The 27525-nt window shown below is 44.0% G+C and overlaps 3 long non-coding RNA genes across 4 annotated transcripts; 1 reads left to right on the top strand and 2 right to left on the bottom strand.

Annotated features, from left to right (window-relative positions):
- The first annotated feature begins 434 nt into the window (after positions 1–434).
- On the top strand, positions 435–27270 carry LOC111861156 (uncharacterized). Its single transcript, XR_011992304.1, has 3 exons — positions 435–784; positions 1930–2420; positions 21746–27270. It is a non-coding gene; the product is annotated as an uncharacterized lncRNA (long non-coding RNA).
- LOC140592063 (uncharacterized) lies at positions 6640–8004 on the bottom strand. The gene is made up of 2 exons (XR_011992303.1): positions 7902–8004; positions 6640–7604 (listed from the first exon to the last, which is right to left on the bottom strand). It is a non-coding gene; the product is annotated as an uncharacterized lncRNA (long non-coding RNA).
- LOC140592064 (uncharacterized) lies at positions 21005–21750 on the bottom strand. Of its 2 annotated transcripts, none has more exons than XR_011992305.1 (3): positions 21525–21750; positions 21292–21358; positions 21005–21183 (listed from the first exon to the last, which is right to left on the bottom strand). It is a non-coding gene; the product is annotated as an uncharacterized lncRNA (long non-coding RNA). The 2 variants fall into 2 exon arrangements; XR_011992306.1 differs by having other exon boundaries at positions 21562–21750.
- Positions 27271–27525: the final 255 nt, after the last annotated feature.

Raw genomic sequence — 27525 nt, 5'->3', positions numbered from 1 at the left:
TAAAAATAAATAAAATGTATTTTCATCACCTTCAGTGAAAGAATAATGTCCAACTTCAAATTATCATGTTTTTCCTGGTAGCAGTCAAATTCCTATGACTCATCAACCACAATCAGTTAGTTAAAGTCATATCACACATCTGTTTCTGAATGAGTATCCAACTGCTAAGCCCAGTACAAGCATATATTTACAACTCTCAAACAACCTGATGTAGAATAAAAGTTAGTTTTGCAACCTCCTTAAACCATAATGGCAGCGCCACCTTAACCAACACAGAAAAAGAACAGTCTCTTTGAGTCAATAAGACACTTCACAAAACGAGAACGAGATGGACTGTACCACTTCGACTAGTTGGGAAAGTCTGTGTAATTACAGCACTGGGGAAGGACATTGTTTCCTGTTATTACGCTATCGTGCGTTACTACGGAGTAATGCTATGCTGCAGATGGTTGTAGTAGTCATTACGGTTAGAAAGTAGGGGAAAAGACCGAAAATAGTGCGCTCCCTATACCTCCCCGCTTTCGCAAAAGGGCTGGTGGTCTGTTCCGCCCGAGATGGCCGGCTGTCGCGCATCATGGGAATTAGCCAGCAGAGAGACGGAGAGAGGAGCTAGACAGAAGCTGCAGAGAGGGGAACAATGGATCTGGAGTTTCAATGTGCATCGCTGAATGGCACCCCCAGTCCTTGAGCTCTGGGGCCAGATTTACCATTATTTGCCTCAGAGACATCTGTTTACCACCCTGTCTTTGCAGGAACACTGTGCTAAAAAGAATCGACTGATCAGGTAACGAAAGTATGCGAACAAGTGGCCCCCGGGAAACGCACGAGCCCAGTAGGGCACCGCAGTGTCATTTTTAGGAAACGCACTCAAATATTTTATAAAGACTCCGGAATACCATTTAGAAGGTAGGCGGCTGTTAGTGGTACAAGAATCTCAGATAGCATTGAACGTTGACTGGAGTAGAACCATATTTTTTTGTTTCCGGATTTTAATGGCTAATTACAAAATATTGCATGATTGCAACAGCAGAATGTATTTCCCAGTGTAATATTTCATGATAGATGCATGTGTGATCGAAGCCTGACTGAGCAGCTTTGTCTTTGAGCCGTAAGTAACGTAAGAATGACTGATTTAGCAACCAGACACAGGGTTAGTATTGTGACACAGCTGACCTCTCCAGCCCCTGTTTGGAACACGGGTGGGAAAATGCAGCAGTGAAATAAACTGAAGAAGCTGTCAGGATGTGGTTTGCTGAAAAGTATCTACCGTGTTTGTGCCACGGCACACTGGCACAGTTTATGCATTGCTCTGTCTGTGTGCTGGGGGGGGCAAAGTCAGCCCCTCTGCAGCTCAGGGTTGCCCTGGAAACAGGTGCTGATATTCTTTGCATTTTCTTCATCCCCCCCCCATCGACATAGGAGCAACAGAGCCCCCTCCCCTGGCCCAACCTGCCGCAAACCCTCCACCCAAACCTACTGCAGTCATTTGACACTGTCACACGGAATGTAGAAGCAGCCACCTCTTCCCATTGAAGGATGCGTCTCGTCGGGGGGGCCTGACCGCAGCTGGTCACGGCAGGTCACCGGTTGACCTCCAGCCAATCTGCCACCTAAAATCTGGCATCGCCATCTACTGTTGCTTTCTTTCCATCCAGTAGGCTGACAGAAACCATCAGCAAATATAATGGTCGTTTCTAGCGCTCGGCCGTCATACAAATCGCAAAACAAAGAAACATTATGTTGATGCTCCCACCGCGCTGATTCTTTGTATAGAATCAACTATCCTGTATCCTCAGTGTGATATCTGCAGCTGCATTGTCTGGCTGTAACATCTGTATTTATGTCTTCACAGGCATAGAAAGTGGTTTCATTTTCTGGCCTTTTTAAGTCATTCTTTTGTTGCTTAGCGACCTCTGCATTCCATTGCAGTGACTCCTGGCCAGCGGAGGAGCATTCCATGGAAGTCGCTGACCGGCAATAGCAGTTAGTCACTGAGCTGTGGGGGCAGGACCCATGGGATGGGTGTGCCTCTTCTTCGGAAACTCCAATGCTGGGCGTGGCAGGTGAACCACCCCCAACCCCCCAGTGTGCCCACTACTCCCAGTTCCAACAGTGACACAGCAGTGTTGGGTGGATCCACACATCCCCCGCATGTAAACACACATGCACGCAGACAGCGTCTAGACCAAGAAAGTACAGACTGAGGTTTCTTGTTAAATGGGAATTATGTTCAACAAAGCAAGATCTTGCGTAGGGAAAAAAAAAAAGTAAAGACAGACATAGAAAACTACAAAAAAAGTAACATGTTTACAGACGATGGGTGAACCTTGTAGTGGCAATGACCAGATACGAAAAGCTGAATCCCTCCATCGGACTGGAACATAGCGTTGAATCGCCCAAGATCTAAGAAGCTGAGTAAGGTAAATCTTAATTTTTCTGAGTGTTTCTGTGGAAGATAAGATGGAGGTCAGGACCGATGAGCAGTCTGTGGAGATGCACGACAGCTGCTCCCTGCTGATACTGAGATCTTGAGCTTCAGCCTGGAAGGAACATTGTGGCTCTATCAGACATTAATCATCCCATTTTTAGTTGCAGATGTAGTTACTGTTACCTTGGTCTATACAACAATGGACCAAATCCAGCAGGAGATAATGGAGTGCAGATAAAGTCACATGACCTGTATGTATACAGGTTCAGCTGTTTGATTTTAGCAGCTAATGACCAGCGCAGGGAATCGGCCTGGACTGAGAGAATGAGCACATTGTAATATTCAAATGACATTAAGCCTCTTGAGCTTGAGTCATGCCAGGCTCCCCCAGTCGTGGCATCCTCTGCAGAAAATAGGGGGCCGAACAGTTAAAGATGGCACAACCGCTAGGTGATGCATGACCAGTCCTGACCACTTTTACCCACCCTGGGAGAAGTTGAAAGGGTTGGGCGGGGGGAGAGGTCACGTCTGGCTGGGCAACCTGCTGAGAGATACTGCTGCAGCTTTTAGTGTGGCTGGGGGGGGGGGGTTACAGGGGCGGGATCATGTGACATGTCACTGAGTGGAGCGAACACTGATGGGAAAAAAGCCCCCAGGAAGAGCCATCTGACACACACAGGGAGTCTTTCTCATTTAAAACAAGCTGTTGTTCTGTACACCAGAGGTGATCACCATGCGTGGGGGGAGGGTGAGCGCTGAGGGACATTGGCTGCCATAAAGAGCGGACGCACAGCCCCATTGGTCGGCTGGCTAATTAACATGATCTGTCCTTTTAAAAATCCTACCCATCACACCCTTGAGCGTTCCCCATTTTATCTTTAAAAGGCTGGAACACAAACTAATGTTCTGCTTGCTTGACCCTGTGACCCAAACACCTGTACCTGTCCTCCTTACTCCCGCTTTACTGCCGTTACTATGAATACAAAAGGTAGGCATTACTTAGAGTTACTCAGAAAAAGCCTAAAATGTAGGATTCTCCTGTTCTTTTTAAAGTATTAATTATTAAAAAAACATTTTCCTATTCAGGCATTTCATATGTTGTCATTCACATATTGTCATTGGACTATGATTCTGGCCTTAAATATTGCAGATATCTTTAAATATAATTCAAATACAAAATACTTTATTAAAAATCATTCTTGTTTAAAATGAATTGTACTATCTCCCCTTTCTTCATGTTCTGCCCATCCCCCATTCCAGTGAGCTAACTAACCAGGTCATTTGGAATTTACCCACAATGCCTCATGGGCGCTACCACAATGCAACATACGGATAGCATTAGTGGCTAGCCTGACCTGACCCGCTCTTTAACCTGACCCTTAAAAAAAACAGCACTACTCTACTCTACTTATGGGGAAAAGGGATCAGATCAATTATTCAAATGAGAAAATGGTGCCAAACAGAATGCCATATAAAATTTGGTACATTTGTTTCTGTACATTTCTGTATATTAATCAGTGCATATACACATCCTAGGACCACTGAATCAGTACATGTAGTACATGTACTGATTCAGTGGTCCTAGGATGTGTATATGCACTGATTAATATAACCCCAGATATATAGCTTAGGTCTTCATGTATATTATTGGAATCCAAACTGTTGTCAATCGCCTATGAATTTGCCATTTAAAATAATTACTTAATTGGTTGTTCGTTGCATGATTATTGCCCTATTGATATATTCCGTGATCAAAGAGCAACCTGCTCTGTCCTGGTGCAGAAATTTGAATGTAACGATATGAAACTGATTTTGATACTAAAAAGATGATTTTACATTCACATTAATCATAAGGTTGTTTCGCTCTGAATAAATTTAAAGTTTTGGATATAATACATATTCAAATAAATAAGGCATGTGTTTTGCCCCTTCATCTGATAATGCGACTATTCGCAGCATCTGAAATTAATCGACCAATCCGTATTTCAAAAAGTAAAGCAGTATAAAAACAATCCTGACATGTCCAAGTACATACATTTTGATTAGTTTCCAAAAATGTGATCCCAAACTGCATGCATGAGTGGTAAAGAAATGTAACATAAATCTATTTTTTAGACGATTTAGAGGCCATGCTGGTTGTATGTCATATTTAGAAAAAAGGTGGCGGTGATAGTGGGGGTGGGGGGTTGAGTGGAGGGGGGGCGTTGGTGGCAAACCTTTCCAATGACGCCATTGCAGCAGATTGTAGCGAGGACAAAGATCGCCATGACAACGCGGGGAAATGCAGGAGAAGGCTGAGTTACGTCCTAGCTCGTGTTACACCCAGCCAACACACCGGAACCAACCTTTCGGCTGCAACGCCAAAGTCGGTGCAGCCGTATTATCCTGAAAATGGTTGGATTTGCAGTTACGGATGTTAACTTAAACACATATATATGCGGTTCGAGCGTATATTAAAAAATAAAATAATTAATGGAATTTAACACGTATGGTTTAATACGTAAATCAATGATCTTTGATTCCCTGTTAGCGTACTGTTTTCACACCAAGTTTTTAAGCAAATATGAGAAAAATCCGATTTTTATTTATATGTTATGCATTGCTGCCATCTAGCGCTCAAAGTGAAAAGAGAGTCCGTTCATTCTTTATTTAGCTGTTTTATTTGCTGAATATGGCGCTGCAGCCATGGAAAGACTTACCCATCCATTTTCAGAAACCGCTTGTCCTATTCAGGGTCGCGGGGGGTCTGGAGCCTATCCCGGAGGCTACGGGCGCGAGATAGGGAACAACCCAGGATGGGGTGCTAACCCATCGCAGGGCACACGCACACCTATGGGCAGGTTGGAAAATCCAGTTAGCCTCAGTATAGTTTTGGCTTGGGGGGGACCGGAGTACCCGAAGGAAATCCCACGACAATACAAGGAAAACATGCAAATTTCACACACATAGAACTCTAGTAGAGACTGGAATGCAGGTCCCAGAGGTGTTAGTAGACCGTGCTAACCACTGCCCCACTGTGTCCAATACAATTTAAGGCTTTGTCCGCACTAATACATTATATTTTTACAGGAGTTTCCAAAAGAAAAGATCTATGCCTGTACTAGAGATCACTTTTGTTGAACAAAAATTTCCACTTCCACAATGCTCTGTATAAATAGCAAAAGATGTAGCTTATGATGCATATTAGGTTACACTGGGCATGCGCCTAGGGGTGGGAACAGGAAGTGTCCTAAACGATAAGCGCCATTTTCAACTTTGTTCTGAAAGCGAGGAGATACGAGTACAATAATGGCGAAAAGCAAGAAAAGACTTTACTTTGTTTGGACTGATGACGAGGTGGATTTGCTTTTCAAGCTAACCCACGATTACAAGACGTGCAAGACAGCTCAGAACATTAACTGGGAGTCTTGCCATTCGAAATATGAAGATATACTGCATAGCTATACAAACCAGTACCCATCACCTGAAGAGGCAGGATGCTGTTGTAAGGACTACCCTCACAAGACCAAAGAAATATCTAAGTTGATATTGTCTTTAAAGCTGAAATATATATGCATAAAACTAAGGCAAGCTGTCGATTCGCGGAGGAAGAGTGGACAGGGGAGAGTGGTTTTGCTGTATTTCGAACTGTGCAAAGTTATCTGGGGAGGCTTTCCAGCAACACATTCTCTTCCCGAAGGGGTGGAGACCCACGACTTGGAGAGGATTGACGACGACTCGGTTCTCTCCATCTCATCTGGGCCGTCTTCATTCCCATCCACAACAGAAGAGGACAGGAATGCAGCCAAGCCTGCTGAGGTCGACGAGACCGACTGGGTGCGACCCTGACTGAGCACAGAAGGGGCAGACTGTCCAGTGAGAGCTGGCTGACTCAGGAGGATCTGGATATAAAGAGGGTTGTGTTGCAGAGAATAGACGCTTTGGGCCAGGAGTTTTCGGCGACGATATCGTCGACAATGGAATGGCTGACTTCGAACAGTGAAAGACGTACCAGTGCCACTGTGGACTGCACAGCACAAACATTACAGCACATGGCTCCTCCATATCGTCATCCAAACCAGTTTACACATCCCAACATGCATGTACCTCATTGAAATAGACTACACAAACAATCAGCTTTAGTACTTGTGTAATTTGTGTATATATGGTATACATGAGTATTTGATAATATGTACATTTCTCATTTGCACAATCAGGCAAAAATTTCTACATTATGGCACACTTTACATTTTATGTGTTCGTTAAAGCACAACGTTATTTGCACGTTTTGTTTGTCCAGCCAGAGTTTCTTATTATTCTAGAAGCGACAAAGTACATATTTTGTATTGTTTTTTAATTAAGTTAAATTTTTCTAAACGCTTTACTGTTGATCAATTTCACACATGACCAGGTGTTTTATTTACCAAAAGCAAAATACAGTACTGTAACGTCACAGAGTTGCACATAAAAGGAACCATCAAAATCACAGTAACAACGCAGCTATAAAAAAAATATACCACGGACCCAGAAATTTGTTTACTGCACGTCTCACTCTCTTCCCCTCACTGACAGTGCACACTTGTCTTACTCTAATGTTCGATGGAGTCACTGTCACAGAACACTCAACTGTTCGTTGAATCAACATCTCTGTCTGTTTTCACTTTCTGGAACCGAACTATACACCTGAATAATTCTCCTTAAAAATAAACCACCTAAATGTTTCTAAACTGGTGCAATCACGTAGGCATCCTTCCTTCTTCCGTATGTTCTGGAATGAACTCCAGGTTTACTGTGGCCCTGAAATGCATAAGTGAAAATGGAGCGTTGGCTGATGGATGCAATATAACTTTACAATGCAGTTTATTGAAGTTATGAACTTTGTTCAAACGGCACTTTGACCTGACAACTGAACATTATGTTTCCATCCGTTCCTATAATATAGCCGTTCAGAGCTTGAAAAAAAATCAATATAGGAACTGTAAAAACGGACAGAAGTGTTCATGGCGGAGATGCTGATTTAAACCCGGAGACGATCTCAGCAGGGCGCCGATTAGAGCACACAGGTGGCCTGGAGGAGGAGGTGTTGCATATGGCGTTATGAGCCCTGAGTGTGCATCGGTCAGAATGCATCAGTCCGTGGTTCCACCAGCCTTTATTAACAACAGCACCTCGCTTTCGTGGGTATATACGTGTGGTTCTGCAACAAATTGAACTCCCGGTAAACATCACACACCCTCCAAATAACAGCAATTATCTAATTTCGGAATTATAAATTAACAGCCCTCTTTTATATTTAAACAATATTTAAACGAGTTAGCACAATAGCTCTGCAGCCGACTTAGCATGGGCTAACTATACGCACTAAGAACGCAATGTTATGCCATCCTTCATAAATGAGATATTTAAACATACTTAAAATGCAAAAACTTAAACTAGTAACATATAATAAAGGATTACAGTAAAGGGAACAAACGTTAACCAAACACAAACTTACGGCTCTTTGGAAGCACACGCTCCCTGAACTGAGCAAGCTGCACTAATTATGATAACGAGCTACAGATACCGCAGGGGGCTAAAACTCAAAACTACAGTTCCTACACAGTCCGCAAGGTGGCACTCGCTGCCCACCACTCCCTCCAACAGTCATCTTCACTCTTCATGACAGGTGGATTAGATAGCCAGCAGTTTATTATCACAAATGAAGCAATACAGAATACAAACGTACAGACTGCGGACACTTCCAATCTGCACTGTAGAAGCGAAGGAAAGAACACGCGGCAAAACCAACCGAAATTATCAACCGGAGAAGGGTGGAGTTCACTTCCCATGTAACACATCAAGAGATCTCACAGTCCCCCATACAGATATGCAAATATGCATCAAAGAAAGTAACCCAGGAGAGCTGGCAATTTTAACAGCCGCCGCAAATATGGACAAAAAATTGTTATTCATCAGGCCAGCTTAGAGTCTGAACAGTCTGGTGGTAAGTGTAGCAGCCGCATAAGACGAGCTACTGGTCTCACATACACTCTGTCCTTGACTCGGATCTCCGCTGTGAGGACCCTTCCATCATCGCCTGGATGAACTGCTGTCATTTTGCCCACCATCCACACCGATCTTGGCATTTGAGGGTCCACAATCATAACCACGGTTACAATTGCCATGTTGACTGGCTCCACCTGCCACCTCTGTCTGGTTTGAATGGTTGGCAGGTAATCCCGAATAAAGCTCCTCCACAACTGATCAGCCAACACTTGGCTATGCCTCCATCTCCTCCGGCTGAGATGCTCAGATGCGGGGTAGATCACCTGAGGAAGGGCGGAATCTGGCCGCCCCATCAAGAGGGAATTGGGGGTGATGGGGTCAGGATTGGCTATATCCGAGGACATGTAACTCAATGGCTTTGAATTTAAAATCCCTTCTACCTCAACTGGCACGGTCTGAAGGATCTCCTCAGCCACAGTGTGCGGGGCCATCATCCAAGACTAGGGTATTCTCTCCATGGCGTAACACAACTCGACATATCTTTAGTAATATCTTTTTCTTTCTATTATATTCATTATGTCTTTAAAGTAATTATAACAATGCTCTTTTTTCTTTTTTATCAGACATCTAATTTTTTAGGTTTTATTCACCTGACATGTTTCGACGTTCGCTGTCGTCTTCCTCAGAGTGTTACCGGATGTTGTCGGTAGCTCATTAGTTATCAGCTGATGTCCACGAAGGCGTGACCTTCCCGTCTGGATTGACGGATCGGTCACGCCTTCAGCTGTCTGTTCAGGTGTGTGAGAGCATGTATGCTCCCTCATCCCGGTTGATGGTCCTCGGGCTTCGTTTCCGGATCTCCATGGCCTCCGTGAACATCAGCTGATAACTAATGAGCTACCGACAACATCCGGTAACACTCTGAGGAAGACGACAGCGAACGTCGAAACATGTCAGGTGAATAAAACCTAAAAAATTAGATGTCTGATAAAACAGAAAAAAGAGCATTGTTTAGTAATATCTTCTTACTGTGTCTATCTATCTACATAGTGTTTCCACTGTGGAGGTACTGGGACAGGTATGCTCCGGCACGGTGGCACGGTGGCACGGTGGCATTGTCACTACTCGCCTTACCTTCACCATGAGCATTAACCTCATGCAACACATCAAGGTGCTTTCTCTCACACCTCCTGCACTTAGCGTTCAAGCTACACTGAACATCTGGATGACTGCGGCCACATCTCCAACATTGGTTATGCGTCATTATCCAGGTCTCCTTCTGCTGACTAGACAGAAGTTGGAAGTCAGCACCCTGATTCATGTAATGTCGCATGGTGTTACAGAAAGGACAGGCCTTTCCCGGAAGCCCTGAGAAGCTACGTCACGTGGCTGAGCTTCGTGCTTCTCGACCTTCTGCTCACTCCCATGAAAGACAGCAGCAGTTTAAGAGGAAGACTTCAGCTGGCTAGACCTATCTCTACGGATGATATGATGCTCCTTACTACGATCAGCAGCATCAGTTGATGGGCCACATCCCTGTACCTTCACCTCATATTCAAGCCACTCAGACAGATGATGGAGGGTTGGTATGGGAGTAACAACAGGGTTAATATACCTCCTAAAGTTAGCTCTTAGATCATGTGGCAGTTTAGCCAGTAATCTGGGCACATGAGATCCACAACTCAACTCTGTCAAGCCCTCTCGACTAAGCTGATCCAGCATTCCGACAAGTGCCCTTACCGTCAATGAAAACCTCCTGAACCCTGAACATCCCCAGTCCTAATGTTAGGCCCCTCCATCTGTCAGGGTCAGCCCCCCCACTGTAGTCCTTCCGTGCCCCTTCCCCGTTTGACCAGCAGGTGGTGCTGGTCATTCCATCCTTCACGTCAGTCCTTGTTCTCCCCTGTCTCCTGTCTGGTCTTGTGGCTCAATGTAGTAAGCATGTGCTGTCTGTTTGCCCCTCGGTCCTGAGTGCCCTCTTGTCTTGTGTTCGAATCCCACCTCCTCTGTTTTTGTATTTAGCTCCCTGGTTTTTCCTTTGTGCTTGTTAAACCCTGGTGTCTGATTTAGTAATCGGTTTTGGTTTTGTTTCTTGTTCCCCTGCCTTATGTTATTACCTATGTACCTTCCGTGTGTTATATGCTTCCTTGGTTAGTGTTTAGTTTCCCTGATGGTTAGTGTCTGAGTTAATTGGTTTCACCTGTGTCTTGTTTCCCTAGTCCTTGTTAATCAGTCTCACCTGCCCTGTGTTAGTCATTACCCCCGTAGTATATTAGTTCCTGCCTTTGTTCTGTTCCCCGCTGGTTCATCGCGTCGCGTCGTGTCTAAACTATTTTCTAAGCTCGTGTCTCTGATGTCCACGGTTGTCTGTGGTATGCCCTTGTCTCTGGTTTTCCCCGTGGTTGTAGTTTACCTTAGTGTTGTGCTAGTTAGTTTTTCCTTGTGTGTTATTTAGTATAGTTAATTCCTCCCTGTTTTAGTTTTGACCCCTCGTGGTCTTTTTGGTTTTCTTGTGTTTTGTTGTCTTTGTTTAATAAACCCTGTTTTGTTTGCTGGAGCCGCAAGTGGGTCGTCCGCCCTTTCTTTGTGCACCATGCCTCGTTCCCGTGCCGTCCAGAACCATGACACCATCAGCTTAGCAATACGTTGTAAAGCAAGTTGGTGTGGCTGTCCATACAGTTCAATGAGAGCTCTCATCGTGTCATTGTATGGGTATTGGTTATTACTGTAGGAGTCAGCTATGAGTAAGGCTTCTTCAAACTTAAGGTGATCTACCAATATCTGGAACTTAAACCACTCGATCGCATCTGCTGGCAGTAAATTATCAAGGGCAACTCGCATACTCCCAAGGGTCTTCATTCACGAAATCAAGGATTGTAGGATTAGGCCCACGATATAGGGATTCTTGAAAGCTATGATTGGAATAGCTGTTGTATTGATGGTTACTCATTGGGTGTGACTGGCTGTATGAGCTGTCAGTAACATAAGGGTAGCTGTCATGAGAAACAGAGGAGAAATAATGGTTCAGTGATTCCCAGGCAGTAGGTGAGCTGTAGCGGATGGCCAGTGAGCAGCGGCAGCGTGCAGACTCATGGCTGGAGCGGTCGGCGGGCGATCGGCGGCAGCCTGTAGAGTCACGGCTATAGCGGTCGGCGGGCGAGCGGCGGCAACCTGTAGAGTCACGGCTATAGCGGTCGGCGGGCGAGCGGCGGCAGCCTGTAGAGTCACGGCTATAGCGGTTGGCGGGCGATCGGCGGCAGCCTGTAGAGTCACGGCTATAGCGGTTGGCGGGCGATCGGCGGCAGCCTATAGAGTCACGGCTATAGCGGTTGGCGGGCGATCGGCGGCAGCCTGTAGAGTCACGGCTATAGCGGTTGGCGGGCGAGCGGCCGCGGCCTGTAGGCTCATGGCTGGACCGGTCGGCGGGCGATCGGCGGCAGCCTGTAGAGTCACGGCTATAGCGGTTGGCGGGCGAGCGGCGGCGGCCTGTAGAGTCACGGCTTTAGCGGTTGGCGAGCGGCGGCGGCCTTTAGGCTCATGGCTGGAGCGGTCGGCGGGCGATCGGCGGCGGCCTGTAGAGTCACGGCTATAGCGGTTGGCGGGCGAGCGGCGGCGGCCTGTAGAGTCACGGCTATAGCGGTTGGCGGGCAAGCGGCGGCGGCCTGTAGAGTCACGGCTATAGCGGTTGGCGGGCGAGCGGCGGCGGCCTGTAGAGTCACGGCTATAGCGGTTGGCGGGCGAGCGGCGGCGGCCTGTAGGCTCATGGCTGGACCGGTCGGCGGGCGATCGGCGGCAGCCTTTAGGCTCATGGCTGGAGCGGTCGGCGGGCGATCGGCGGCAGCCTGTAGAGTCACGGCTATAGCGGTTGCCGGGCGAGCGGCGGCGGCCTGTAGAGTCACGGCTATAGCGGTTGCCGGGCGAGCGGCGGCGGCCTGTAGAGTCACGGCTATAGCGGTTGGCGGGCGAGCGGCGGCGGCCTGTAGAGTCACGGCTATAGCGGTTGGCGGGCGAGCGGAGGCGGCCTGTAGAGTCACGGCTATAGCGGTTGGCGGGCGAGCGGCGGCGGCCTGTAGGCTCATGGCTGGACTGGTCGGCGGGCGATCGGCGGCGGCCTGTAGAGTCACGGCTATAGCGGTTGGCGGGCGAGCGGCAGCGGTGGCCTGTAGGCTCATGGCTGATGCAGTCGGCGTGCGATCTGCGGCGGTGGCCTGTAGGCTCATGGCTGGAACGCTTCAAGCTCGGTGCTGCGGTTTGTCCCAAGTTATGACTTGGCAAGACAGCGAAGAGGGATACGTGCAGGGCTTCCGCAATATCCCATTTTACGCGCTCTCGTTGTCTCTTGAGACTTTTCAAGCATGCTTCAATGTTCCACAAAGATAAGCAATCGTCGGTTTCTTCATTATTCAGGGGAAGATCGACACTATGCTCCCGCAGCTCCGGAACGAAGGCTGTTCTATCTGCTACACTGGCGGACTCCTCCCGCTCGGAATGGCGGCGTATCCTGGGTGCTTGTCTTACCGAATAGTGTATAACATAATCCGTCAGATAATGTGGTCTGCGGGTTGTATGGTTAGCTCAGGGATCACCTCTGCCTTGGTTGGACATCCTTGCTGCTGCTGAGGTTGTCCATCCAGCTCAAAGGACCATGTACAAACAGGCATAAGTGTTCATGGTGGAGATGCTGATTTAAACCCGGAGACGATCTCAGCAGGGCACCGATTAGAGCACACAGGTGGATTAGTTAGCCAGGAGTTTATTATCCCAAATGAAGCAATACAGATTACAAACCTACAGACTGCGGACACTTCCAATCTGGACTATACAAGTGAAGGAAAGAACACGTGCCAAAACCAACCGAAATTATCAACTGGGGGAGGGACATTTTACTCTGTTATAGTTTTCCCCCCCCCAGCAGCTGCATGTTATATATTTGTTCGGATTGAATTACGGTCAACATATCTTTCATCTGAAGTGGAACTAAAATATATTTGATACACGTCGTTTCCTTCGCTGGGAAGCTGATTGGCTAAATATGGCTAGTTGTAGTTAAATGGCTTTATGCTGCACCTGGTGGGTTACTGCTACTCGGTCTTCTTGAGTTATTCACTCGTTCTTTCTATTTGTTTCTTAACGATGCATCTTATTACACCAGACTGGATGATTTACTAAGATGTTAGTGTCTGGGTACTGGTGCATTTACACTTGCGTGCTAGTGATGTTCTGCAGCGTAGTTCAACGCTTTGACAAGTTAAGATTGAATGTTAGCGAGTTAGCTGCCTGTCGGAGGGCAAAACGTGCTTTGATGACATCTGTCTTTCTCCGCGAAAAAAAAGAATCTGTTCCCTTCGTACATTAAACTTTCAGGACCGTGAAATCACCGTAAAGCATGTCAGACCTTCCTACTGAGGACAAACAGAACATTGCTCCCGGTGATGCACCAGCAGACACAGCAGATCCGGCGCAAATATCCGGAAGTGACCAACATGCAGAAAAGGAACGCTCGGGTAAAAAGCCAGCATCTTTTTGGTGTTAAGTTAAAATAATCGAGAAATGTACGGTCCTATTAGTGTAGGTATGTGAAGAAAAATTTCAAACTCAACCAAATTAAATGCCAATGGAAAGAGCTTGAATAAACAAAGACAATGACACCAAAATCACTCAGATATCTTAACAAATAAGGAAATTATTGGCAAAAGAAGTTCGCTAATTAGCCCTATTTTTTAAAATGGAATGTGTGTAGAAAACTGTGACCAAGTACCTAACTTTTTATATAGAAACGCTTGTAGTTTCCTTAATAATCAAGATATCTCAATGAAACTTTCAGGGAAGGTGTATCTCTTTATATTCTTCAATCTGAAAGAATAATATATATTCCAAGTATGTCCTTAGTCTGAAATAAAATTGATACAAGGTGAAGACTGGAATGGTGTATCAACAGGCGCCGCTGTTGGTTTAGGTCACGTGACCATGTGAATATCTCTTATCTTCTGCGTAATTAAATGCGACTCAGTGGATATAATCATCTTTTTCACATCTTAAGATATTTCCCTAATATCATGTCATATTGATGCAACAAATCACTGATGAACATGCAGCAGATTTCAGGATTTTTGGCCCGTGACGATCCTGTATGCTGCCGGTCCTGGTCAGTAAACTTTTTTTCTTTTTTCTTTTTTTCTTTTTTATTGCCACCACCCCCCCCCCTCTTCGGAGGGCAACTTTATTTTACATTACATTCAAGAGCAAAGAGTGTGGCTGCTCCGAACTCACCAGTACCGTGGAAAAAGGGGAAAAAAGAAAAACAGGGGGGGATACAGAAACAACAAGCGTCACAATAACAGGCATCAATCAACATGGGGGGAGGGGGAGAGAGAAAAAAAAAAAGGTATACAGAAATAATAACACTAATAATGTAGGTGGGATGGAAAAAAATTAAGTATAGGGGAATACAGAATACAAACAACCATAAGAAACATAACACTCATCAAACAACAAGAATTATAACAACATCAGTGATACTAATAATAATTAATACAAATCGGTATTATATATATGTAGCATACACACACGTGATCGTACCGTTATATATGTATATTTCAATTCCTATATCTATAATATACCCTAAAAAGTAATAATAATAATGATATTGATCGCTCAACCATTCTTGTATGCATGTGCAAGTGTAGGTGTGACCTGATTTGTCATTGGATGTGCTGGCATTTAATGCCGTCAGGGGAGGCGGCATATATATATTCGGGGGGGGCCGAGTTGGGGCACCAGCAACAGGATTGAGAACTACTGGTTTAGGCTGTCTAAGTACAGATGTTCCTTGACTTAAAATGGAGTTACGTTCCAATGAACCCATCGCAAATGGAAAAAAATGCCATTTTATGAGACACAATGAGATGTTTATGCTCATTATCACTACAGAGACTGGAAGCACGGCTGGGTGAATGCTGCTGTCACCCAGCAGCAGTATAAAGTATTGTATCGGATTTCGATAGCCCGGAAACAGATCAAAATTCAAAGTGTGATCACTACTGACTGCATTCCTGTCGCACCATCATAAAGTTGAAATATCATTAGTCAGACACATCGTAAAACAAGGAGCATCTGTATGTTGAAATTGGTGTTAGGGTTTTGCTGTTCTGTCTGAGAAGCTCATCACATTAATTTAATTAAAAATCGATTGGGGGCAGTCTCTCATCCCTCAGGCGCGGCCAAACGGAATGACAGCTCTCAAATGAACGATATACTCCACCCTGATGACAAGACACACAAGGGTCAGAGTCGCAGGAAGTCATCCAGTTGTGATGAAAGCACGTCCCAGTCAGGACAGGCAACGGGAGGTGAAGTGACGAGACAGATCTACCGCAGCACACCCTTGTCTGAGCTGAGGAGCCTCCCTTCTTGCCATCTGGAACTGGATAAGTTGTCCTCCAGCAAGTACCACACAGTTCTGGTCAATGTAAGGATTTAACATTGCTTTAGCTGGACACGTACTATATGGGGTCATATTGAGAGTTAATAAACATCACTCTTGTTCCTTTCCATTCTAGTAAGAGCAAATTCACTGGTCGGCTATAAAGACATTCCAGAGCTTATTTATGTGTTGATGGACCAGTTGATGTACACTCACCTAAAGGATTATTAGGAACACCATACTAATACGGTGTTTGACCCCCTTCCGCCTTCAGAACTGCCTTAATTCTATGTGGCATTGATTCAACAAGGTGCTGAAAGCATTCTTTAGAAATGTTGGCCCATATTGATAGGATAGCATCTTGCAGTTGATGGAGATTTGTGGGATGTACATCCAGGGCACGAAGCTCCCGTTCCACCACATCCCAAAGATGCTCTATTTTGGTTGAGATCTGGTGACTGTGGGGGCCATTTTCGTACAGTGAACTCATTGTCATGTTCAAGAAACCAATTTGAAATGATTCGAGCTTTGTGACATGGTGCATTATCCTGCTGGAAGTAGCCATCAGAGGATGGGTACATGGTGGTCATAAAGGGATGGACATGGTCAGAAACAATGCTCAGGTAGGCCGTGGCATTTAAACGATGCCCAATTGGCACTAAGGGGCCTAAAGTGTGCCAAGAAAACATCCCCCACACCATTACACCACCACCGCCCGCCTGCACAGTGGTAACAAGGCATGATGGATCCATGTTCTCATTCTGTTTACGCCAAATTCTGAATCTACCATTTGAATGTCTCAACAGAAATCGAGACTCATCAGACCAGGCAACATTTTTCCAGTCTTCAACTGTCCAATTTTGGTGAGCTCGTGCAAATTGTAGCCTCTTTTTCCTATTTGTAGTGGAGATGAGTGGTACCCGGTGGGGTCTTCTGCTGTTGTAGCCCATCCGCCTCAAGGTTGTGCGTGTTGTGGCTTCACAAATGCTTTGCTGCATACCTCGGTTGTAACGAGTGGTTATTTCAGTCAAAGTTGCTCTTCTATCAGCTTGAATCAGTCGGGCCATTCTCCTCTGACCTCTAGCATCAACAAGGCATTTTCGCCCACAGGACTACCGCATACTGGATGTTTTTCCCTTTGCACACCATTCTTTGTAAACCCTAGAAATGGTTGTGCGTGAAAATCCCAGTAACTGAGCAGATTGTGAAATACTCAGACCGGCCCGTCTGGCACCAACAACCATGCCACGCTCAAAATTGCTTAAATCACCTTTCTTTCCCATTCTGACATTCAGTTTGGAGTTCAGGAGATTGTCTTGACCAGGACCACACCCCTAAATGCATTGAAGCAACTGCCATGTGATTGGTTGATTAGATAATTGCATTAATGAGAAATTGAACAGGTGTTCCTAATAATCCTTTAGGTGAGTGTATATTGTTACACAAATTTGTTTATTTTCCTAAATGGAACAGCTGTTTTGTGAAAATGCCTTACTCTGCTGAAAGTGTCATGCAGTCAGGCATTTTCCAGGTGGGGAACCAGAACATTGAATTAAGGCAAGGCCAGTGATGGGCGGTAGCACCGCTACATGTAGCGAAGCTATTAGTTTAACTACATTTTCTAGTAGCTTGCCTGTAGCGTCGCTGATTTCTGAATCAAATCACTTTCCAGTAGTTATAGCGACATAGCGTCCACAAAAGCTACAATTTCCAGGACATGTCTGAGAAAAGCAGAGGTTTCCTCTGCAGTATGATTTTGAAACGCAACAATCAGACAGAAATAAAGCATGTTCATGCACGACCTTCTACTCTGCTTCTACTGCCTGTCTATCGAAACACGCATGCGTATGGCAGCGTCATGAGATCGATACTTCGGTTTCAATTTCTGTCCTGAATGCACTGCGGATGTCTGTGTAAGCGCTGCTGCTCTCGATTGCCACTCCCGGCTGTCACATGACTCAGCGGCGCCAGGCAAGCAAACAGGCTGAATTATGCACGCGTGTGCACACGCACACAGTACAGTGGTACCTCAGTTCTTGAACTCATTAGAACTCTAATTTCTTAAAAGTCGAACCAACCAGTTCGAAAAAAAATTACCTAGAGCTCAATCTGAATCTCAGAAGTCAAACCGTGAAAGCTGACCTAAGATAACTTGTACGCGCGGGGAAATGAGTCACGCACGGAGACAAAGGGTAAAGCTCCAGTCTCAGCCTCACATGCATCATGCATGTTTACACTAACTGAATACATATATTTAGACAGTAAAAATACATTTAGACAATGATAGACAGTAACAGTGATTATTATTATATAATAAAATACATTTAAAAATAAAGATTTCTTATTCATTATTTTAATATTAATAATAAACCATTAATACATTTAATTATAATAATATTGTCCTGCTGAGTGGGGACAGAACGGAGACAAAGGCGCAGATGTCAGGGTATCGGGGAATACGGGGTTTGATTACAGTTAAGGCAGGCAAAACGCAGACGGACAATACAATGATCGGACTGGGGAAACAAACTGAAATGCAGACTAAATACAGAGGACTTATGACAACAACCAGAAACAGCTGATCACACCGGGATTCTACACGGGGTTAACGAGGGGGCGTGGCACGCGGAAGGAGCGGACGATCGGGGCAGGACACATTGGGCCACATTCACTGTATTTCGCTTTTGGTAAATAAAACACGTGGTCGTGTATGAAATTGATAAACAGTGAAGCATTTAGAAAAATTTAACTTAATTAAAAAACAATACAAAATAAGTACTTCGTCACTTCTACGACAATAAGAAACTCTGGTTGGACAAACAAAACGTGCAAATAATGTTGTGCTCAAGCTTTAATGAACAAATAAAATATATTCTAAAAAATACTCTGGAAAGTTTTGCCTGATTGTGCAAATGAGAAATGTGCATATTATCTACCACTCATATACCATATACACACAAATTGCACAAATACTAAAGCTGATTGTTTGTGTAGTCTATTTCAATGAGGCACATACATGTTGAGGTACACTGTTGAATGTAAGCTGCAGCAAATCGTTGAAGGTTACATTTCCCAGAAGAATATATATATAGTTAACAATGGGCCTCATTCATTAACCGTTCTTACGAACAAATTTGTTCTTAAACCCCAAGTACGCACTTTTTTACGAAGATTCTGACATTCACCAATGTTTTCTTATCTGAATTTGTTCTTAGCTAAGAACAGAATCTACGCACACTAAAGACCATTCTTAGGCACATTTGAGTAATGATAGTTTGTTCAAAATAATCGGTTATAGCAGTTTTGTTCATTCTACAGTTCATAAAATGATAGTATTTGAATAATTTATAAAAGCAAAATATAAAAAATCATTTTAAAGTCTAAAAATTATTTTCATGGTAGTAACAGCGATCATGAGGATTATAAATAAGTCTGTTTCTGCACATAGGCCTTGCTATCAAAATGGCATTTCTGTTACTTCTTGAATAGCTTACCAATCATGCTCTGAGAAGGGAACGCATGTTCGAAGATCATTTAGATTTATTTGGCACACCGTTTGTACTGTTCAACTGCTCCAACTTCTATGGAAGTTTTATATTTACACAAGAACACAAATGAAACAGTGAGTGTGTGAAATTAGGTTGGTGTGTTACCCAGCTGGCTAGGACTCATGTCTGGACTGGTGCCCTGAATCACCCGACAGAGTAATCATATCACTGCTGGGTCCCGGTCAAGGCCCTGAAGCCCAAGAACTCCATACTAATGCCACTCTGACTCCAAGCTTTGCTCCCACCCGTGTCTCACAGCAGAGTGACATGTTCTATGTGAAAAATAAAGAATTCCCATGTACTTGTACAAATGGTAATTTTATTGCATTTACACCCATTTTCATTGAATTAATCTGTAACACCTTATAAGAATTTATTGGTTAAATATACTCATTCTTTAAAACAGCAAGAACATTCTGCATATTGTGCAATACTCATACCCTTAGAGTCTTCCCAGACTAGAAAAGCATCCCGTCAATTAAGTCGAAGAACTGATCATGGTTTAGATTTAGACAAAAAAATAAAAGTTCACCTAATTCACGGGAATTATTATACTTGACGGCATCCCTCACCACCGGTGTCCACCAGCGGGTTCGGGGATTGCCGCCGCGACAAGCACCGACCACCTTACGGCCACAGCTCCGGTCAGCCGCCTCGACAATGGAGGCGCGGAACATGACCCATTCGGGCTCGATGTCCCCCGCCTCCCCCGGGACATGGGCGAAGTTCTGCCGGAGGTAGGAGTTGAAACTCCCTCTGACAGGGGATTCTGCCAGACGTTCCCAACAGACCCTCACTATATGCTTGGGCACGACTACAAAGTCGATCATCGAACTGCGGCCTAGGGTGTCCTGGTGCCAAGTGCACATATGAACATCCTTATGCCTGAACATGGTGTTCATTATGGACAATCCGTGACGAGCACAGAAGTCCAACAACAGAACACCACTCGGGTTCAGATCGGGGGGGCCGTTCCTCCCACTCACGCCACTCCAGGTCTCACTGTCATTGCCCACGTGGCCATTGAAGTCCCCCAGCAGAACAAGAGATTCCCCAGGAGGAGTGCTCTCCAACACCCCCTCCAGGGACTCCAAAAAGGGTGGGTATTCTGAACTGCCGTTTGGCGCATAAGCGCAAACAACAGTCAGGACCCATCCCCCCTACTCGAAGGCGAAGGGAGGCTACACTCTCGTGTACTGCGGTAAACCCCAATGTACAGGCGCCCAGCCAGGGAGCAATAAGTATGCCCACCCCAGCTCGGAGCCTCTCCCCGTGAGCAACTCCAGAGTGAAAGACTGATTCCAGAGCCCAAGCCGTGCGTCGAGGTGAGCCCGACTATATCTAGTCGGAACCTCGCAGCCTCGCGCACCAGATCAGGCTCCTTCTCCATCAGAGAGGTGACATTCCATGTCCCTAGAGCTAGCTTCTGCAGCCGAGGATCAGACCGCCAAGGTCCCCGCCTTCGGCCACTGCCCAACTCACAACACACCCGACCACTATGGCCCCTCCTACAGGTGGTGAGCCCATTGGAGACAAGAGGATACAGAATGAAGCAATATAAGCAATGTAGAGGTAATCCAACTTATCAAGTATATTTTAAAGAAAACAGTGTTGTGATACACAAGTATAAATATAATATATAATATAATTTCAATATACCAGAGCCAGAGCTGATTGAGGAAGGAGAAGAAGATAGCAGGTACAGAATGAGGCAGGGGACAGCAAGTCTGGCTGGGTTACGTACCTGCAACATGCCCTGGCCCTTCTCCTCAATGGTGCCTTCTGAGGAGACGTGAATCTTAGTCAGCATTTTGGATTCCCTATACAGTGCCAGAGGGCCAGCCACAAAGAGGGGACAATCGGCCACACGTCAATGACACATTCCATCTTTTACAAGACATGCAAACAGGAAAAAGAACCATAGCCACCTTTCCCATTGTGGAGCGTCATGAAGACAGCACCTCTTGAAGGTCACCAGTCCCTCGATCTCTTTTTCTGTAGGCAGAGAACAAGCACGGACAGTGGGTTTTTGATAGGAACACCATTTTGACCTCCTGTGGCTTCCTGCAAAGGATCCAACAAGTGTCTGGATCCAAGGTTGACTTTGCCTTTTCTATCCTGCACACCTCCAAGTTATAAGGAACAGGAAAGGAATAATGACCCATAATCCATCAGGAAGCACTTCATACAGCAGTTACCGTGATCTGATACTATCTTGAAGTAGTTGAAAATGGCTTTGAGTTTCTCCTGTTTCCTTGGTGACCAGTTCCCAAACAAGCTGTAGAGAGGGCGAAAAGAATACACCCACCACACTGAACGTGACATAAAGGGAAATGTGCACTTTACATTCCACAAATCTTCCTTCATTTTTCTCTTTCTTAGAAAACTACTTTTCATAGCAGCAATGAGTCATCATCCAATAAAGAATAGAAGACTGATGTCCCACCAAATGGCCAATGTGGGCAGGTGAACACTAACTTCATGAGATGAAGATATAGCGATTATCCATCCATCCATCCATTATCTGCTGCTTGTCCGGGGTTTGGGTCACGGGGGTAGCAGCTTCAGGAGAGACACCCAGACCTCCCTCTCCCCAGCTACCTCTACCAGCTCCTCGGGGGGCGATGCCGAGGCGTTCCCAGGCCAGCCGAGAGATATAATCCCTCCAGCGTGTCCTGGGTCTGCCCCGGGGCCTCCTCCCTGTAGGACATGCACGGAAAACCTCTCCGGGTAGCCGCCCAGGAGGCATCAGCGCCAAGTGGCCAAACCACCTCAACTGGCTCCTTTCGACGTGAAGAAGCAGCGGTTCTACTCTGAGGCCCTCCCGGATATCCGAACTTCTCACCCTATCCCTAAGGGAGAGCCCAGACACCCTGCAGAGAAACCTCATTTCGGCCGCCTGTATTCACGATCTCATTCTTTCGGTCATTACCCATAGCTCATGACCATAGATGAGGGTAGGGACGAAGATGGACCAATAGATCGAGAGCTTTGCTTTTCGGCTCAGTTCTTTCTTAGCCACGACAAACCGGTTAAGCGCCTGCAAAACTGTAGACGCCGCTCTGATTCGTCTGTCCAGCTCCCGATCTCGCCTACCCTCACTCGTGAACAAGACCCCGAGATACTTGAACTCCTCCACTTGAGGCAGTACGTCTTCCCTGACCTGAAGAGGGCAATCCACCCGTTTCCGGCTGAGAACCATGGTTTCGGACTTGGAGGTGCTAATCCTCATCCCCGCCGCTTCGCACTCGGCTGCGAACCACCCCAGAGCACGTTGGAGATCCCCAGCAGATGAAGCCAACAGGACAACATCGTCTGCAAAAAGCAGCGAGGCAATCCTGAGGCCACCAAACTGGACACCCTCAACACCCTGGCTGTGCCTAGAAATCCTGTCCATAATTATTATATATAACAGGACCGATGACAAAGGGCAACCCTGGCGGAGCCCAACCCGCACTGGGATTGATTGTTTTGTGTAAAAAGAGGCTACCTTAAATATATGTAAAATTAGCCACAGTGAACAGTGAAATGGGTGATAAACCCGCACAATTTGGTGACAACAATGAAATATCAAAAGGTGAGGTCTCCTTATAAATAGTGGTGTACCGATGTGAGATACCAGTAACCTATGTATTTGTGTCTAATGTTACCGATACCAATAACTGTCACCAGAAACTGGTCAGCTTGTGCCAGTGGTGATGCCTGCTGATCAGATTAATCTATCATGTCCACTCTGCAACGTCTCATTTTGTCACTGAAGTAAACTTCTTTGTCTTGTTTGGGCTCAACACAATATGTGAGATATACATCTCATGGCTGTGCGATGGAAAGATGGGCTAGAAAGTGTGAGTCTCACGGGTAACACCCAGATGGGCTACAGAAGAGAACATAAACATGACCAGGTACAAAAACACCATGAGGAGGAGCAGACCTGGAGAAGTTTATGGTGGGGTAGTGGAAGTACTCTGAGTTGTGGTGGGAGGCATTGCCTCTCACATCCTGTGCATGATCTATTTCAACTGCTTCCCTCAGGTAGGTGACTCAGATCACTAACCAACAAAACAACACAATTCGAACCAGCTTCTTCCCCAGTTCCAATCAGACTCCTCAACAACTCCCCCTACTTTTAAACAACAACAATGCAATACTTGCACCATTTCAATATTTACTTTCTCATCCGCACAGACTCCCAAGATAAGATAATCTGTTTTGTCATTGTGACTTGACAACGAAATTGAGAAAGTGCAGGCGACTCAATGTGAGACATGAGTAATAAAAGAATATATTAAATATATTCAAATTGCACCGAATTTAAATATTAGGTACTTGCACTTATGAAATATAAAAATGAATAGTTCTGTTTTGAGTTTAAGGCCATGGCTGCTTTCGGATAAAGACGGCGGTTTGTCTTGATTTTCATTGTTCTGTATCTCTTTCCTGATGACAAAAGCTGAGAGAGACAGTGACCGGGATGTGATGAATCATGGTAAATGTCCATAGCTTTTTTCTGGCATCGGGAGGTGTAGATTTGTTCCAGGGTGGGGAGAGGGCAGCCAATTGTTTTCGCTGCCTAATGATTTACTTGCACATTGTAATTGCATATTGAATGTGTTATACATCACGCACTGTATGTATGAATGTATTTTGTCTGTATTGTACTAAAAGAAAGAATGCAGAGCATCAAAGAACTGGTGTTTGTACTTTTGGTTGTATCTCTTTATTGCATTCTAATGAGAGAAAAGAGAAAGAGGGGAGAGAAATCAAACTTGCAAAATTAAGTTACTTTGGTTTTGGATTTAGTCTGACTAATTCTCCCTCTGAAATGTAACCAGATAGTAGGAATGAGTCAGCATTGTTGAATATTCAAGAACGTGTATAAAATAGTGATGGCTGATTCGCGAACGAATCATTCTTTTTAACTTTATTTAGTGAACGGGTTGAACCGATTCGTAAGTCTGAACGAATCGATTTTTTAAATTATTTTAAAACGTTTTTAAAACTCATCTTTGGCTATTCAACATCCAAAAGTATCCCCCGTGATTTCGGATTTTTCATGTTTCGTCTGCCCTTGTCATCCCTTTTAGGTTTATTCTTTCCTACATTATCTTTATTTTGCGTTGCCTGGGTTACTCCGCCCACCTCTCATGACGACACGGGTGCTTCATCCAGACCAGCAAAGGTTTGGTGCCGGTGTTAATTAGGGTGACCAGATAATCCATGTCAGGGAGGACACTTTGAGCTACTTCGGGTTTTACAAACTACTTTCAAATTGAAAGGCTCCTGTGCTCGGCTAAATAGTTCAGCTCTTCTTGTGCTTTGACTAGTTTGTTTCCTTAACTGAAAGACTCATCCAGCTGTTTCACATTAGCATTAGTGACACATGCATGATTATAGGAGATTGACCAATCAGCACACAGCAAGAACTCAGCGCTCAAGTGAAATCCAGGTCCGTTTAATTGAAATGGTAATTTACAATTCCTGTCCTAGCCCAGAGTGTCCTCCCTGACATGGATTATCTGGTCACCCTAGTGTTAATAAACTATTGTTTAACTTTTTTTTGGAAAAACAAACATCAGCATTTGAAGAAATATGTTCTTTGTGGTAGAAAAGCTGATGGAGGTTTTGATATGATTGATTTCTTTGACATAAATTACAATTTCAAGATAAATTGGGTTAATGATATTTCAACCCCTGTATTAGCTTAGTCATATCATCTTGTTTTGTTTGACTCATCTGCCGGCCCCTGGAGGATGGGCTCCCCCTTTGGGTCTGGTTCCTCCCAAGGTTTCTTCCTCTTAGGGAGTTTTTCCTTGCCACCGTTGCCTCTGGCTTACTCACTGGGGGGTCCTTACGTGGCAGAAATGTAAAGCGCATTGAGACAATGTAATGTTGTGATAATGCGCTATATAAATAAAATTGAATTGAAATTGAATTAAGAAGTGTGTCATTGCACCCGACTCTATTTGGTACTTTATTCCACACAATATCTATAAATACGTGGGAGGTCTTAAATTTGTGTTATTGTGAAAATTCTCACCTTCTAAACTCCCCATAAAACTCTCTAAATTTCATGAACAGGCACTATTGGCATGGAAACTTTGTTTTGTTCACAAATTCTCCCCGCATAAAGTGAAGCTATGGAACAATGAATGTATTTTATTAAAGAACAAGTCAATCTTTCTTAAGAATTGGCATGAAAAAGGTATTGATTATCTTTGTGATATACTAGATCCTCAAAGGAAATTTTATTCCTATTCTGAATTCATGTTTAAATACAATTTGTTGTTCATAAGGAATTTCTTACAATTGTGAAAGCTATACCTAATGGTCTTGTTCACTTAATGAAATGTCATTTATCATTTCAAATGATTGTAAAAAAGGGAGCAAAATTTTTTGGTGAATGATAAATATATTTATGACCCAAAGTGTAGCAATAAAAATATAAGAAATGTGTTTCAGTCAAGGAAAAGAATTACTCCGAGAGGAAAATTTATTTGGAACTCTTTAATGGGCAAGATCAATTGGAAAAAAGCATGGCTATTACCTTATAAATTTTGTATCCCCAATAAAGCAAAAGAAGTACATTTAAAGATTCTGCATAATATATACCCCACAAACGAGATTACATCCAAATTTGGTAATATTCATTTCATTTGCAATTTCTGTAATGTCAGTATTGAATCCATTGTTCATTTGTTTTTTGAATGTCCCCTTGTTAAAACTTTTTGGATTGATTTATCTAAATTATTTTCTTCGAAATCTAATGAACCTATTAATTTTACTATGTGTGATATATTTTGTTACTTTTCTCATGGTAAATACAACATTGAATATATAGGAAATGTATTTGTTTTATTGGGAAAATATTACATTCATAAATGTAAATTTTCATCAATACTCCTAAAATTATATAATTTTCTCTGTGATTTCAAATACATAATTACAGCGCTTAAAAATGTTAATAACAGAAAAAGTGCCAAACTTGTGAAATTATACAATGATTTAATGAATGCTACATAAATTTTCTTTTTACATTTGTCCTTTTTTTTTTTTACTTGTAGTTAATAGGTTATTTATTTATAGTTCACTGTTTATGTCTTACTGGTTCTGATTATATTTTGTCATACATTGTTATACTGTAATGTTGTAATTATATATACCTCTAAATAAATAATAATAAAAAAAGGTTTGGTGCCGGTTCGGAGTCGATTTTGCAGCACTGGCGCCATTTTTTTTTCTGTGGAAAAATGTGGCACTGGTTCTAAATTGGGGATCGGCACCGGAACAGCACCGGCACCTTTGCAGTGGAAAAGGGGTATGTGCGACTCAAAAGAACCTGTTCGATGAACGAATCGAACTTACGGGTTTTCGGACACTCGGTCGGTGACTCAAATGAACGGTTCGCGAACCGATCCCAAGAGCCCTCGCCGCGTTTACTGTGGAAATGCAGTTACGCTATTAAAAGGAATAAAATAAACGCAGCTCTTCATCATTTATCACAACAGTAAATTATTGCAGTTCTGTATAATAACACTATATGTCTTTCATCAAAGAACAAACTAAGATATTTATTAACTTTGACGTTTACACAACAACGTATGCATGTTTACTCATGCTCATTGTATGTGTATGTGTGATTGTATTGGTAATATTGCAGTTGTTGTTCACTGTGATGTAGTCCTTGATACTCATGCACATGAATTTGGCTTAAGTAAAGAAAATAAGAACTACATATACACGTGTGTTTATTCAGCATCGACACCCTTTCTGCTTTTTATATATTGTTTTTTTTATTATGGATAGTCAAGCTGAACAGTTTTGTTTGTCTTTTGAACAATCTTTCAGTCAAATAATGTAACCTTGAGACAGATTTATTATCCGATCCCATGATTCCTTGAGTCATATAGTCAGGTGCAAAAAAAAAGATGAAAAAAAAAGTGAATCATAGAATCGGTTTTAGAATCGATTCATTACAACGGACAGTTCGAAAGGATCAAATCAGTTAATTGAGCCGAACTTCCCATCACTAGTATAAAATAAAAAAAAAATTATAAATCAAACAACAAAGGAGCTGTTTTAAATATTATTTACTGATCCCCAGATTTTTCCGATATCATTCAGCCCCAGATTCAAGGCTACTTTTCTAAGTTATCCTTTTGTAG

The sequence above is a fragment of the Paramormyrops kingsleyae genome, chromosome 7, assembly GCF_048594095.1.
Source record: "Paramormyrops kingsleyae isolate MSU_618 chromosome 7, PKINGS_0.4, whole genome shotgun sequence".
Classification (NCBI taxonomy): domain Eukaryota; kingdom Metazoa; phylum Chordata; class Actinopteri; order Osteoglossiformes; family Mormyridae; genus Paramormyrops; species Paramormyrops kingsleyae.
This window is presented reverse-complemented; position numbering and strand designations above follow the sequence as displayed.